A 15,812-nucleotide genomic window follows, 5' to 3' on the forward strand; every position below is an offset into this window, starting at 1 on the left:
CAGGAACTCTCCGAAGAACTCTGGCAAACGTTGAGGCTCTTCATGCCAGAGACTTGGATTTCATGACTGCGTTCCGTGGCCAGATTCAGAGCTTTTACCAAGAGAAGACCAGCATGCATTATGCGCCATTGTCTCTGCTTTTGAATGGACCTCAACTCCCAGGTGATGGTGGTGGCTTGCAAAAAGAATAAACAGAGAAAAGCTTTGCTCCCCCTCTCTCACAAACACTGGAACTCATGGACAGCCAATGAAGCCGAAGATTTGAGGCAAACAAAAGGAAGGACTTCTTCATGCAACGCAGAGGAGAACGATGGAATTCCCTCCCACAAGACGTAGGGGTGGCCGCCAACTTGGATGGCTTCGAAAGAGGATTAGGCAGTTCCATGGAGGATTAGGCTATCAATGGCTGCATTCTACCTCTGCTGTCAAAGGAATTATGCTTCTGAATGCCAGTTGCTGGGAATCAGAAATGGGGAGAGTGTTGTTGTGCTCAGATCCCGATTTTGGGCTTCCAGTAGGCATCTGGTTGGTACCTATGGGAGCAAGATGATCAACTGGATGGGTCATCGGCCTGATCCACTAGGGTCTCCTTACGTTGCCTTGCTCCACCATGAGATTTCCAGAATTTACATGGGCAAGATGGAAAACAATGCCATAGAAGTGGCAACTTCCTCCACCTGCCAGTGAGCCAGCAATAAGTCTCATGGAATAAGTGGTTAACTCCTTATTAGAAGCAATAGGATCTGCTGAGGAGTCTAGGGCTTAATGAGCACTGCAACTTTTCTTTGGTAGGTCTTGCCCCTGTAAGGCAGTTGTGGAATTTGAAGGCCCCCACCTTCCCACAGCTGCCTTAGTCGCCTCCTCTCCCAGGTCTTTCCAAAGCAATCTGAGACTGCACCGACGAGCTTGCCTTTGCTCCTCCCACGTCACACCTCTCCTGATCCTAGGAGACCAGGGGAGAGGGGAGCTTGTCACAGCAGGAAGGGAAGACACTCTAGCTTCTTCCCCAGTGTGACTCATCTCTGCCTCTTGGTTTCCCTCCTCTCCTGCTTCCACTTCTGATTTTGGACTTCTCTCTGCCACAGACTCTCTCTTCTCACTAAACCCTGTTACCCCCTGCAGCTTCTGACACATCCTCCTTCCAGTCTTCTCCCTCTTCTCCCTCTGATCACTCTTTGTTGTCCCACCGCCAATCCCCAGGCTCTGAGTCTTCTTCCTCTGTGGGTTCCCTAGCTGGTGCCTCCCACCATTCATCTGTGTTCAGCCAGTCCATGACACCACCCCTGAAGCATAAGAACAGGGGACAAGACCATTTGCTGGTAGAAGAGCACCTGCTCTGCATGCAGAAGGTCCTAGGATCAATTTCTTGCATCTCTAGTTGAAAGGATCAGGTGGCGATGATAGTGATGACAGGCCTGAGATGCTGTAGAGTCACTGTTAGTCCAGACAGACCAACAAGCTGACCTGGTATAAGGCAGCTCCCTAGGAATATCTCTCCACACACTGAAATACCATGTGGCCCTCATACCCAAGGACCAAGGGAAAAAAACCTGTTATGTATGTAATGGCGCCTGCTAGGATGATTTATGTGCAGAAAAGGAAAGAAGAAACAGTTTCAACCAAGGAGGAATGGCAGATAAAATTGATGGAGTATGCAGAGATGGATAAACTTACAGGAAGAATAAGGAATCAGGAAGAAAGAATTTTAAACAAAGATTGGAAAAAAATTATTGAATATTTGAAAAGTTGTTGCAAACAACTTAAAATGTTAGGAGGGTTAATGTAAAATGAGCAGTAAATAAAACTTTACAAGGAAATTGTTAAAGAAAATAAATAATTAAGGAATTATTATGGATATGGAAGGAACCACAAAGGGGGTGGGGGAAAGTCAACTTAACGTTACTTTGATCTTATTTTAGGTTTTGCCAATTTGTATGTTTTGTTTCAAAATGGAAACTGATAAATAACAGTATTTTTAATAACGAAGTACCATGTGGCCCCAATGCATGGAGGAGAGGGATGGGAATACACCCGCTGACCCAACCCTTCAAAATCTGTATGTTCATTTGAAGGTGCACCAGGAATCTGTCCTGATCTTCAGATCAACTCATGAGGGTCAGAGTGATGACAGTAGGGCATAATCCTGCTCTGCTCTCCATGAGGTGAACCTCCTTCTGAGAAAATGGTATGGGCCAGAAGAGTAGTAACCATTTGGGTGACTGCTCTGAGGCACCACATTAGGACTGGACCAAGATGTTTTGCAGAGGACAAGATGACACCCATACCCTGACAGGGCAGTTGACTCTTACTTACTTCAGCAGCAGTGATGGAAAAGCTTAGGGGCACACTGCAGGTCAGGAGGCACACATAGAATAGCTAAGTCCTCAAACATCCAGCATCAGCTCCTTTTCCCTCCCACTCCCAGGTGCTGCTGCTTCACTCGGCCCACTGTTAGAGCCAGCTTTGCAAATGAGGTCTACTGGCAACTTTCAATGAAATTTTAGGAGGCCGAGAGCTGCAATCTTGCCTGTTGGTAGGGATACAATTCAGGCCAAACTAGATGTGAGGTGAGCTGGGGGGGGGCAGCATGAGAATTGGTGGCTGGATCTTCAGATATCTTTTTCTTTACTTGAAAGCATGTTAAGGGTAAGGTTGAAGTACAACAGAAAGCACCAGTGACTCAGTCAAGTCCACCATGCAGTCTAAATTCAGAGCTTCTAGTTTATGTCAGGCACTGGGGGGGGGGGAATCTTGGGCTTCCATAGGTAGGAGCTGCGTCATTAGAAAGTTTCCAAAAATAACCCCCCTGAATTCAGGCCACCTCAATCAAGGCTGCAAATTGATCCTTTTTTTCCCCCTACCCGCTGTTTTGCTGTGCTAAAAGCAAGATTGATTGTAAGTTTATGTTGTAAAAGCGCATCATTATTTCAGCACATTAATGCCGCGCCTTTCGGTGCAAATTGATGTTATTTTTATGATGTTGTTTATGGGCCTGAATAATTGGATTGATTCTTAATTTCGCAGGCTCGCTAGGAAGCAGGAGAGGAAGAAACATATGGCAAGGGCACCATTTCGGGTGACCCATAAGCATCTCCACAGATGAAGGGATGTGGAGGATGGAGACGCAGGTCCCTCAAGAGACACCCACCTCACACCTCCCCAGAAGCCATCCCAGAGAGGAAAATATTCTGAAAAGGATGAGTGCTGCCTTCCTCATCCTGTTGCTGTTGACACCCTCCCTTGAGAAACCCAAAAACTGCTCCTTGCTCCCTTCATGCTCCATCACTAATGATGCTCCTCCAATTTCTCAAACGTTTTCTTTCCCTGTGAAAGAGGCATCTATTTTTCTGCCTCTTTCTCAGGGCATAAGAACATCAGACACACACTCTCACACCAGTGTCCCTATTTTCCAGTGACAGTCCTGGATTTTTAGAAGCCATCCGGGTTTCTGATTTGATCCTGGAATAATCTGCTTTTCCTTGTTGTTGTTTAGTCTTGTCCAACTCTTCATGACCCCATGGACCAGACCATACCAGTCACTCCTGTCTTGCACTGCCTCCCGCAGTTTGGTCAAACTCATGCTGGTAGCTTCGAGAACACTGTCCAACCATCTCATCCTCTGTCATCCCCTCCTCCTTGTGCCCTCGATCTTTCCCAACATCAGGGTCTTTTCCAGGGAGTCTTCTCTTCTCATGAGGTGGCCAAAGTACTGGAGCCTCAGCTTCAGGATCTGTCCTTCTGCTTTCCCTTAAGACGTCCCTATTTACATCGTAGAAATGTTGGAGGGCATTGTAGGACATCCCTGTTTTCATTGAAGAAATGTTGGTGGGTATGCAGTCATGTTACCCCTGAGCCAATGAGGTAAGTAACTATAACCTTTAGAAGACATTCCTGAAGGCAGTCCTGTATAGGGATTTTAAAAAATGTTTTATTATGTTTAATATATGTTGAAAGGCACTCAGATTGCGTGGGGCAACCCAGTCAGGTGGGCAGGGTATGAATATTATTATTATTATTATTATTATTATTATTATTATTATTATTATTATTAAATAGGATGTCCCTATTTTCATCAATGTTGGAAGGTATGCAGTTATGTGACCCCCAAACCAAGGAGATAAGTAACTGTACAGCTTTAGAAGACATCTGAAGGCAGCCCTGTACAGGGATTTTTTTAATGTTTAATCTTATTTAATGTTTTTTATATATGTTGGAAGCTGGCCAGAGTGGCTGGAGCCACTCATTCACATTGGCGGGGAATAAATAATACCATTTTTATTATTATTATGAAATAGTATGTCTCTATTTTCATGGGAGAAATGTTGGGGACGTATGCCATGGATTTTAATAGGTCCCTAACAACAATTTCCCTGTAACGTTTCCAGTTTGCATTAGAAGGAAACTGAAGATATACAGATGTATCTTCAGTTAACAATATGTGCAAAAAGACAACTCAGTGATTATGAGATGCTTTCAGAGTCTAGGGATGGCAGAAGCCAGCAGGGGAATCCCCCTGGGAGGTCCTGGTGTATGGATGAAGAGGAAGCTGGAATGAATCTTTGTCACAAGTGTCTGAACACGGGGAGGGGGAATCTGCTATTTTGCCCTTGCGGTGTGGTGGTGCTGTTCAAGACCTGGGTGAAACTCTACCCCAGTTCTGCCTGTCAGACTGTCAGAGCACTTACAGGCTGTTGTCAGGGCAGTAGAAGCAGTTACCATGGCAAGCTCATTGCTCAGGGCCAAAACACAGGCAGATTTTTTGGGTGCAGCAGCAGTGGTGTGCTTGGGAAGGGCGATGGAGAGAGTTAAGTGGCAGCTGAAGTGCTGTTTCAAGCTGTTCCCTGGCTTTGCTGGGGTTTGGATATGGACACAGGTGGAGCAAATGGTTCTCCATTCATGCAAGCTGCTGGATGTTTTGTTTCATTGCACTCTTGGGCAGGATCACCTCACAAGGGCCATGGCACCAGCCCTCCTATACTCTCCACCCCCAGAGAGGGGAGGGTGGGACTGTTTAGCTCGCACTCTGTGCATCTAAGTTTGCATCTAAAGCTAGGGTGTGTATTCACAAACATTCATTTGATGCAATTTCACATTTTGCCACTCAGATATTGAACGCCAAATGCCAAATGCCAAAACGAAAGGTGACATTTAACCTCCAATTTTGATATCTGGGCTCTTTGAGCCAGTCGGCATCTCCCGATTGTTTTTGGCAGGCATCAAATGCGAAACCTCAAAGGATGTCTGACAGCTGTCAAGTACACTGGACAGGGTTGCACTCCCCTTAAGGGACAGATGAGATGCCTCTCACCAGGTTTGACAGGTCATGCATACCGGCTGCTAATTGTCTCCTTAGACTGAGAGAGCTTTGCTACAGTTATCTGCACTCTAGGTTGGACTACTTTGGTGTGTGGTGTGTGGGGCTGGCCTTGAAGACTGATCAGAGAAAACCATCGGTTCAGAACATAGCAGCCTGGCTATTAGCTGGAGTCCTGAAATGTAACACTGATCCTAAAAGACCTACATTGGCTTCCTATGCATTTTCAGATCCTACTTAAGCCCTTTTTAGTTGTTCAAGCCTTACATGACAAAAAGGAGGGGAGTGCTGAGCCTCTTGGTTCAGCTTCCTTGTTGAACAGCTTCATTGCCTTCCATGTGTTAAAGGTAAAGGTAAAGGGACCCCTGACCATTAGGTCCAGTTGTAGCCGACTCTGGGGTTGTTGCGCTCATCTCGCTTTATTGGCCGAGGGAGCCGGCGTACAGCTTCCGGGTCATGTGGCCAGCATGACTAAGCCACTCCTGGTGAAACCAGAGCAGCGCACGGAAACGCCGTTTACCTTCCCGCTGGAGCGGTACCTATTTATCTACTTGCACTTTGACGTGCTTTCGAACTGCTAGGTTGGCAGGAGCAGGGACCAAGCAACGGGAGCTCACCCTGTCGCGGGGATTCAAACCGCCGACCTTCTGATCGGCAAGTCCTAGGCTCTGTAGTTTAACCCACAACGCCACCTGCGTCCCCTTTCCATGTGTTAGGAAGGGACCTTTCACAGAAGGGAGCCTTCTCCACTTATGTCGTAGAAGCTTGAGATGTTACATTACACAGGGAGGCTAAGTAGCTACCAGTAAACTCTTTGCTGCTGAAGCTCCCTTCCCAACAGGTGGTAGAGGAGGAAACTGAGATATGATGGGAGGGGTGGCAGGGCCAATGGACTGGTCCCCTCGCTGCCTCTCACATGGAGTTAGTCTCATGGGTGGGACAGAGAAAATGACTGGAAAGGGTTTAAAGATGCTGGTCTTGGCTTTGGACCACCTCGTCCCATATGAACATTAAGATCTTCATCACAAGCTCTTCTCCTAATCTTCACACCAGGAGAGGACAGGCGTGTGGGGCTGGCACACAACAAGCCTTCTCAGGGGTGGCACCCTGCTTGAGCAATGCCTATTCCTTTGCAGCCCAGGAAGGCACCAACAACAACACCCTTATCATTCCAGGACCAACAATGACTTTCTTGTCCTTTGAGGCCTTTCAGTAGCTTGTGGTAGCTTTGGATAGCTTTTACAATTATTGTTTCTGCACATATTAATTTTAGATGAGCATTATTGATCTCCTCGGTTTCAAAAGTTTTATGACTTGACTTATCTTATGTTTCTGTCCAGTGTTTTGCTTTATATTGTCCAAATTGTTGTTAGTGGTTGGTTTTTAAGCCCCTTTGCATATTGCTAAAATAGAAGAGGAACAGAATGTATTAAATAAACAAATTTAGTAAATTCCGCTGCATCTCATCTTTCATATGCTGTCAGGCCCTAAATGTTATTACTTATTGCTACTAGAACTGCCATTAATTCAATTTTTTTTGTCGCCTTATGTCAAACTCTCAAGGCAGTGTATAACATAAGTGCATTAAAACATGACACAATGATGCAACCACTAATCTAAACAATAGCAACACACACCCCACATAATCTCCATCATCCTTAAAATTAATCAGAAAGACTAAATAATTCCAATGGCACTAACAAATGGAAGGTGTTAAAATTGTTCCAAGGTTGGTCTTTGCCTGGCACCAGGAATATGTTAAAGAGGCCACCAGGTGAACCTCTTTGGGGAGGGGATCTCATATGTTCACTGCCTCACCCATGTCATAAAACTCTAAATGCCATTGCATTTCAGTCATCAAATACTGTTCCACCAGCTATCAAATATTGGAAATTGAATATTATGCATTTATCCATTTCATTATTTACATCCTACTTTTTTCCTTTCACTGGGAAGTTCAAGGTGGCAAAATATCCCAACTGGCAAATATGAAGCATTCATGCATTTGGGAGGAAATCTTTAAAATGTGTACAGGAAAATTCAAGGGAACTTGTTCATTTCTATTCTAGAACTTCTTTTATCAGCTTCCACTGTCTACACAGCGTAAGTTTGCCCGATCCTCTTTCAAAGCCCCCAAACGGATGGTCACCAAGGTCATCCATTTGTGATGAGAGCTGCTGTTTGCGACTCCTTTGCTATCAGACACACACTCCTCCCCATCATTTATTTCTGTGGTGTCCAACCAGGACATCCTGCAGAAATGCTAGATATGAAAAATTTATTCCTACTCAAGCTCCTTGAAGAAGATATTGTCACTGGGGGTCAGTTCCCCAGCATTATTGTCTCTGTCCATTCCTCTCCCAAAGATGGCAGACATGGAGCACAAGAGAGGTGACCTCTCCTCTGAAGAACTTGGTTAGTAGGTCACTTAAATCATTCCAATTATTCCACTCACAGACCATTAACTTTCTCAATAAGATATGCCATTGGGAGGAGACCCCTCACTTTCTGCCCCCAGTATCTGAGGCAGCCGCTTGGAGGAATCACATGCAGGGTGAGACAAGGGCAGAAAGGGGTGGGAGCCTAGGCAGAGAAATGTCCTGACATTAGGAATTCAGATTTCATTACAAAGGCATTGATTGCTGTGGACTGATTTAGCAAAGGTCTGATTGTCGGGTGGTGTGGAGAGGCAGGGAAAGGCACCGAGAGTCAAAATTACGGAGAAAATAATGAGAAAAGGAAATGCCGCAAGGATGGATTGTAAGCACCCTTGATCATCAGGGTAGCTGTGGAATATTACCTGCCCGTATGGAGGAATGGAAGTGTCATAAGTTTATGTCCTCGGGCCAAAGAGAACTCTGCCAAAAATGTAAAATTATGATTATGATTATTAGCAAAATGTCTATCATTATGATGGGTGGGTTGTGTTTGGAGAGAGGACTGACTCGTAAATTGCAGGGACACCCCCCCCCCCCAGGACTGTCATACGACTCGTGCTCTGAAAGCTGAAACACAGCTACTGCCAGTGCCAACACCACCCCCTTCTGTGGTATCTGATGGAGAGGAGAGGATCACGAAGGATCAGGAAAGGGGATAGGGGGTTTACTGCAAAATGCAACAATATTTTTAAGTGTCATGCTTTCTGAGAGAGGGAGAGAGATTTTGTACTGGCTAGCAACCACTTCCTCAAATAGGATAAATAAATATCATAGGCACTGACACAGGCTACTCTAAACCTGTTGTCTGCTCACAGTGAGCCAGCCCATCAAACATCCATCCATCTTGCTCAGCTCTTGTTAACAGAGCCATCCTGCCTCTTCTTTGGTATCAGCTCCATCCTGAGTTCTGCTTCTTCCCTGTGTTGGTGGTTGGAAAACACACTTAATATGGAGAAATTATTGTCATCTTCTTCATCATCATTATCATCACCTCCCTGATGGCTTGAATACATCCATCATACTGCTGGTTTGTAGAACATGCCCCAAAAACCAAAGAAAGAAAAAACTAACTGATATTATTATTTTTCAAAGGAAAAAAAGATGTCCTAGAGAACAGCAAACGTCCGGCAACTTGTAAAGAACATTGTGTTTCAAATGCCTATCTAAATGGAAAAACTGTCCCGCTTGCTTCCAAATGATTGTCTGATTAAGTTGGGCTTCTTTGGACTTTGCCTTCCAGAGCCTGTCTGAAGGCAGCTGATGTTTGCTTTTCCTGAAACACCACTAGCAACCAAACCCCAAATCCTTTGGGATCACAATGCCTGTCTTCCAAAACGGGTTGACCCCCAGCTGCTCTCATTGTAGAAATCAACTGAATGCTGATTCTGCCAATGAGTTCTTTTGAAATAGCTTAAAAGAATATCTTGATCAGCCTGATACAAAAGGCTGTTTGGTGTAAGTTTTACCTCCCCATGAGCATAGGAAGATGCCTTCTCCTGAATCTCTGAATCCCAGCTTGGCACCAGCAACTCTCCAAGGTCTTGGTCACAGAGAGGTCTTCTCCTGGCACCCCACCCCCACCCCGAGATCCTTTTGACTGGAAATTGAACCTGGGACCTTCAGCATGCAAAGTATATGCCCACCTGACACTGAATGAGGGGCCCCTCCCATCACAGGGTCTGGCTACTATAAGTCATACTGGAATTATCTGTTTAGTGGTGAAAACGTACCTGCCTCAAAGAGACAGTAACTTTGTAAATTTCACTGAAGTACATGTATCCCAATTAGGGGAGTTTGCATTCAGTTTGCATTGAAAGGTGAATAATATCTAATGCACACTTGCTGGAACCCAGCAACCCTTGGTAAGTTGCAGTTCTCTGAATTTTGCAATTCTCCTGTCAAGTGTACAAAAATGCATTCCATTGGGAGAGATACTTTGCAATGTGTATGTTAGAGAAAAGCACAGTCAAAGATGTGTATAGTAGGAGAAATTTGCTCAGAAATGCTGGTGAATTTTCATGAGGACCTTTTAAATAAATAAATAGATCACAAATGGATGTGGAACTGTGGAGCACCAAGCTTATGATGGGGCGGGTGGGATTAGAGAAACTTATCTGTCCGTCCTCCCAGTTTGATTTCCTGTCTGGTGGGCACGAGGCCAGACTGGCAAACACGGTGCTGGAACCAGCCCTTAGTAAACTCTGTGTAGCAGAAGGGTGGTAAGAGCAGCCATAGGGAGACCGGATGCATCAAGCAAGTCATACTGCCCCAGGAAATGGAATGGGCTCCAGAGAACAAGCGGAGAAGCAAACTTCCCCTTGGTGAGTTATTATCTCCTTCATTTGCTGCTTCCCTCCTGTAGGATCCTTCAGGCTGTCACTGCCACAGCATAGAAGCCAGCAGACAAGCCAAGAGGAGAATGCCAGTTTTGGGGACAGGGGGAGGAAACAAAAGACTAGGACTTCCAGGTTAGCGCCATCGGCGAAATGGCGGAGTTCCTCCAACTGGAGGAACTGTCTCCGTGGAAACTGGGTCTACCCGCCGCGGCGAAGGTGGGGATCCGCTAGAAATCCCAGGTGGAAGAAGCCTGGGAACGTGGGGTTCGGCAGAGCACCAGGAGCGCCTCCCCTATTCGCGGGGAACCCCATTTTGGGGCTCCGGAGCAAAGGAGGGTGATCGGCGCGGTGCTGCGAACTCACTGCTATTTTCACGGAGGGAAGCCGCATTGCCGGAGAACGCTGACTTTTTCCTGTCGACAACTGGATTCTAAACAAGTACCCGTGAGTAGAAACGGAAAATTGGTTCAAGAAATATTTTAATTTGGCACCGAAGCAGGAAGATTCAAAACAGGAAGTCCGCCTTCCGCTTTCTGTAAATAAACTGAAGCAAAAATCTTGTAAGCTAATAGCCTGGAAAGTCGCTTTACAAAGGTCGAAATTTCCTTCATTTATAACCATTAAAACCCCCTTGGAAGCAGGAGAAAAGGGGGGGAAATTAAACTGTTCAAGCCTGCTGGAGAGGGAGTAAAGGAAAATAAGTTTCCACCGTCTCAAACCTGGGAACGGGGTGCCAGAGACAGAAATTATTGGAGACGTTCATTGACTGTGAATGGAACATTTTGACAGATAGCAAGAAAAAAGAGAAACAAATTGATTCCACTGCTGCCTTTTGCATTCTAAAGAAACAAAATATTTGAAAATTGAAAGTAACTTTCTTTTGTTGGACATAATTTAAAAAGATGGACACAAATAGAAATTGTATCCTCTAGAGGGAGCTTGTCAAATTGTTGCTGCAGTTGACTTGGGGATTTCACAGCTGTGAGATTAACATCGTGGGACCAGACTGTGACCTTGAATAAAAATGTGTTTGGAAGAAGTCCTGGTGCTTGCTTTTTGCAAGACAAGTGCTTTGCTGGAGCAGTTGCATGAGAAGGTGGATTTGATGAATGAGAAGTTGGATTCGATGACTGTTGCAACTAGTGAATGTGGACAAATAGGGAATATTGACATAGAAATTATACAGGGACCAATCCAGTAAACTGGTTTGACTGGGCAAATGCAAGGCCAGATAATAATGGAGGAAGCTACGGTGCTACCTCAAGCAACACAAATGGTGAGACCCGAGGCCCTGCAGGAGTATAAGCCACTGTTTTGGAAGAATGAACTTGAATTAGGCCTGAAGGAATCTGGAGCTGAGGAGGATCTCAACTTTGGAGAGATTTTGAAATATGCTGCTAAAGATCTTTTGGATTATATTGATGACTGTGGGGAGTGGGAATGTGGGGAATGGGATGGTTTGACGTGGGGAGATGGACATGAGTATGGATGGAAATTCCCCGGAGACCTACTCCCTAAGGAGAAAGGAAAGAACCTAAGAAAGAGACCAACAAAAGACAAGGAAAAGTGCAAGCATAAACAAGAAGAAAAAGATCTGCAGAAGGGGCATGGAAGAGACTTAAGAGCCTCGGATATCAGACTACCAGGTTGATGGACTAGATGGAATTGGATAATAAGGACTGACACAACCCAAGACCAGGAAGAAGGGACGTTGGATGAAAACTGGAAGAGTCTATAAAGAAAAATTTTTATTTTGGGAATTAGTGTAAAATTAATGAATATTAGGGAGAATGTTGGAATGAAATTGTCTGGCTTTAGCAGAAATGATGTAAGGATAAATAAGTATTAAGTTTTTTAAGTTTTAAAGGTATTTTACGGTATTTTATGCTAAGATAAGGTTAAGGCATTTTATGGTAAGATAAGGTTAAATAAAGTAAGGTAAATTGAACATCAGAATATGGTGAAAGATGGATAGGATGTATAGAGTTAATTAATTGGTTATAAGATAAAATATAGAAAGGATTTGCTGAAACAATGACTGAATCAGGGTACAAAAAAGGGAGGTGTGAGGAAGTCAGGGAAATAGGCAGATGAAAGATAGGATATGGAATGACTGATTTGTTTTTAACTATTTTTATTTTTCTGTATTTTGTATCTTTTTGTCTTCTTTTTCTTCTTCTTTTTTCCTTTTCTTTTTATATTTTTGTATTTCCTTTGAAATTTTAATAAATATTATTATTTAAAAAAAGGAAACAAAAGACTAGACAAGCTTTGGAAACTGTAATGCACTATGCCAGCAATACTACAGTATTGCTACAGGTATGTGCACTTACCTGAGAGTAAGCTCCAGAGTAAACATGGGTAGGCTTGGGCTGCAGGAAATAATCACCTGGGGGTACTTTTAATGGGCTGCTGAATCCCCTCTCTTTTTCAAAAGCTATAGATACCTTTGTCTGTTTAGCTAATCAAAACCTTTGGCATAAGAGCATTCTTGTTGCTGAGACAACAGAAAATCATAGAACCTTAGAGTGGGAAGGTACCTCGAAAGTCATCAACACCAAACCTCTGTTGGTGCCAGAAATCCACTGCTACAGCACCCCAAGAGTAGGGGTGGACATCAAAATTCTGCTTTAAAATCTCTGAAAAATGAGAATGAAAGCAGCAAAACACACCATGAAAGTCAAATTTTATGATTTGGTGGGGGAAGAGAGTTTTGCATATCTGAATTTGACACATAAGAAATTAAATTAAATGGTGCAGAAATGTTCCAGGTCTTCCTTACCCTTAGAAATGTGTAATTTATGAATTGTTTTTATTCTTCTACATCTACATTACATCTACATTACCTGCTCCTATGTTGTGTAAATTTTATTATTTCTTTTGTTTGATTTTGTTTTCAGTTTTATGTTAATAAAAAATTGTAATTAAAAAAAACTTCTAACAAAGAGAATCTATTGCCTTCTACATAGGGATGTTAAAGAATTCCAACAAAAATTGAAACAAGCAGAAACCAGGTTTACTTACTCCTCCTGGGTCTGGAACACAAATAAATCCAGTGAATACTGAGTGGTATTCAGCAAAGCTTCCATTCCACTGCATACTAAGTGGTATTCATGGTTGTTGTGTTATGTTGTTGTTTTCATTCCACAAATGATACCTAACTGATTACTTCCACACACACACACCCCAATTATATTGTGTTTCCTTTGCATTGAAATGAAAGGTGTAGAAATAGCTATGCCATTAATTATGTTAAATTTGTAACTTACATCATTACATCAACTAGTGGACAGTGAGACAAATAACATAGTATTTGGTGAAACTGAACTGCAGTGGAATGGAAACAGTGCTGATTGTGACAAATATAGGACTTCTTATGTCCTGACTTCCAAGGCAGCAGCTTCTACTGTCAAACAGAAGTTCTTCCTAATGTTTAGTTGAAATCCCCTTTCTTGTAGTATGGAGCTTCTGGTTTGGTTCCAGTTTTCTGGAGCAACAGAAAACTATTTGCTCTGTGATCTGTGTGACAGCCCTGCAAATGCTTAACCACCTCTTCTCCAGGCTGATTTGATTTAGCTCCTTTCCTCCTCATGGAGCTTGGTCTCCAGCCCCACCACCATCACTACCAAACTGCCGAATCCAGAACTGGACACAATCCTCCAGTCAAAGCACAACAGAATGGCGCCATTACTGTACCTATTGTGGATCTGGTCACCATGTTTCTATTAATGCAGCTTGGACATTCATGCAGCTTTATCACAAATCCTTGGTGACTGAGAACAGGACTCCTGAACTCCTGAGTTGATGCCATTCACTATCATCAATTAGAATAGGTTCAGGTCGCTATTATCTATTAATCCATTAGAAGAGACTCAGGGTTTAACCTGACCTGGAGCAGAGAGTTTGTTGTTTTTGCTGGACAGCTGAGCTTCAGGGAAGGGCAGAAGTAGCACACCTAAAGCAAAACAAGCATGTGGTATGGGTGTTGATCTTTGCACCAGAGACTGACCAAGCGTAGAGAAAGCAATAGAGTCAAGGGGCTGAGTTCCTTGGAAAGGGACCCGCTAAGGAGCCCCCCCCCCCCGTTTCTTTTTGTCTGCTTAATTCTCTCGCTCACTTCCGCAAAGTCATAGTTTCACAGGGTTGCATCCCCAATGGAGAAACTCAGCAGGAGAGCAATTATATATCATTAGTAAGAAATGTGTCACTCCTTCAATTAATTAGTTTCCTTTCATCATTAAAAAAAAGCCCTTACATTTTCCAGAATCACACAAAATGGAATAAAAATAAATTTTGTACTTGTGTAATAAGGTGAAATGTGTGGCCTTTAAAGAATATAGTTGCCTGTGTGTCTCACCCAAATGTCACACTATTCTTATTCTTATTTTTAGTTTTATATACCACCTAATGCCAAACTGGCTTCTAATCCATTTACAAAGTCTAAAAACCAGCATCACAAACATTAAATTAGAAACACCTGTAATTAAAATAGTCAATAAAATAATCCCATTAAAACATTGAAATATAAACATCCATGATTAAAATATGCAATAAAGCAAATCCCATTTAAAGCAAAACAGCCATTACATGAGGAGGCTCAGGTCAAGGGGTCAAGGGATTGTCTGTGTAACAGGTGTGCCTTCAGAAGTCAGTGGAATGTCTATATAAATGGGGTCTCTCATATTTCAGCAGGGACTGCATTCCCAAACACTGGTGCCACTATTAAAAAACAATAGCAACAGAAAGTCCAACTCTGCATCTCTAGAGACCAATAATCCTCAGGCTTTGGCAAGACTAACCAGGCTTCATTTGTGTGGACATAATGGGTTGTTTTGTCCCAAGCAGAAGGCAAAGCCCTTTTAGTCTCCTTATGTGAAGAGAGCACCAGGTTTGTACAATGTATTTTGAAGTAAACTATTTACAAAAACACAGGTACACCTGAGGGAATTAGGGAGGCACCTGCTTAATAGGTGGCGGTGGTCTTCAATGCATCATCCCCAAGAAGCAAAACCACACCCCTGTAGTCCCTTGCCACCCAGTTCCAAAACGCATAATGCTTCTTTTTCACTAACGAGATTCAGAGCTGTTGCCTTCAGCCCACAACAAGGTTGGTTGGGGAGTTACATAAATTCCAATGGGCTGTAGGAGCCACCAGTAATCAAAGTCTGTCAACTGGGACCCTGTTGTCCATTACCAAGTGCCAAAACGCAAGTATCTCATTGACATCTCGTTGGCCAGTGTGAGATGTTGCAAGATGCTGCACCCGATGGGCCATTGGCCTGATCCAGCAGGCTCTTCTTACATTGCGGGCCCATGCACAGCATTCTCCCCATGGACAGAAGGTTGAGGTCTTGACAGGTTGAACAAATTGACACAAAAAATGGGAAGCAAAAATTGACCACAGCTTTATTGATTACAGGTGTAGGTAGGCTTTGGCTCAGGCATTGGGCATGTATCCGGTACAGTGGTACCTCTGGTTGCGAACAGGATCCATTCCGGAGGCCCGTTTGCAACATGAAAAGAGCGCAACCTGAAGCGCCATATCGCAGCGCGATTTGGAGCTTGTGCTCATGCTCAAAGTGCGATTTAGCGCTTGTGCACATGCACCAGCGGCGAAACATGGAAGTAACCCTTTCCGGTACTTCTGGGTGGCCGGGGGACATAACCTGAAATAACGTAACATGAAGCAAATGTAACATGAGGAATGACTTCCTTCTGGATGAA

Source organism: Podarcis raffonei, chromosome 15 (genome assembly GCF_027172205.1).
Source record: "Podarcis raffonei isolate rPodRaf1 chromosome 15, rPodRaf1.pri, whole genome shotgun sequence".
In the NCBI taxonomy this organism is placed as follows: Eukaryota; Metazoa; Chordata; class Lepidosauria; order Squamata; family Lacertidae; genus Podarcis; species Podarcis raffonei.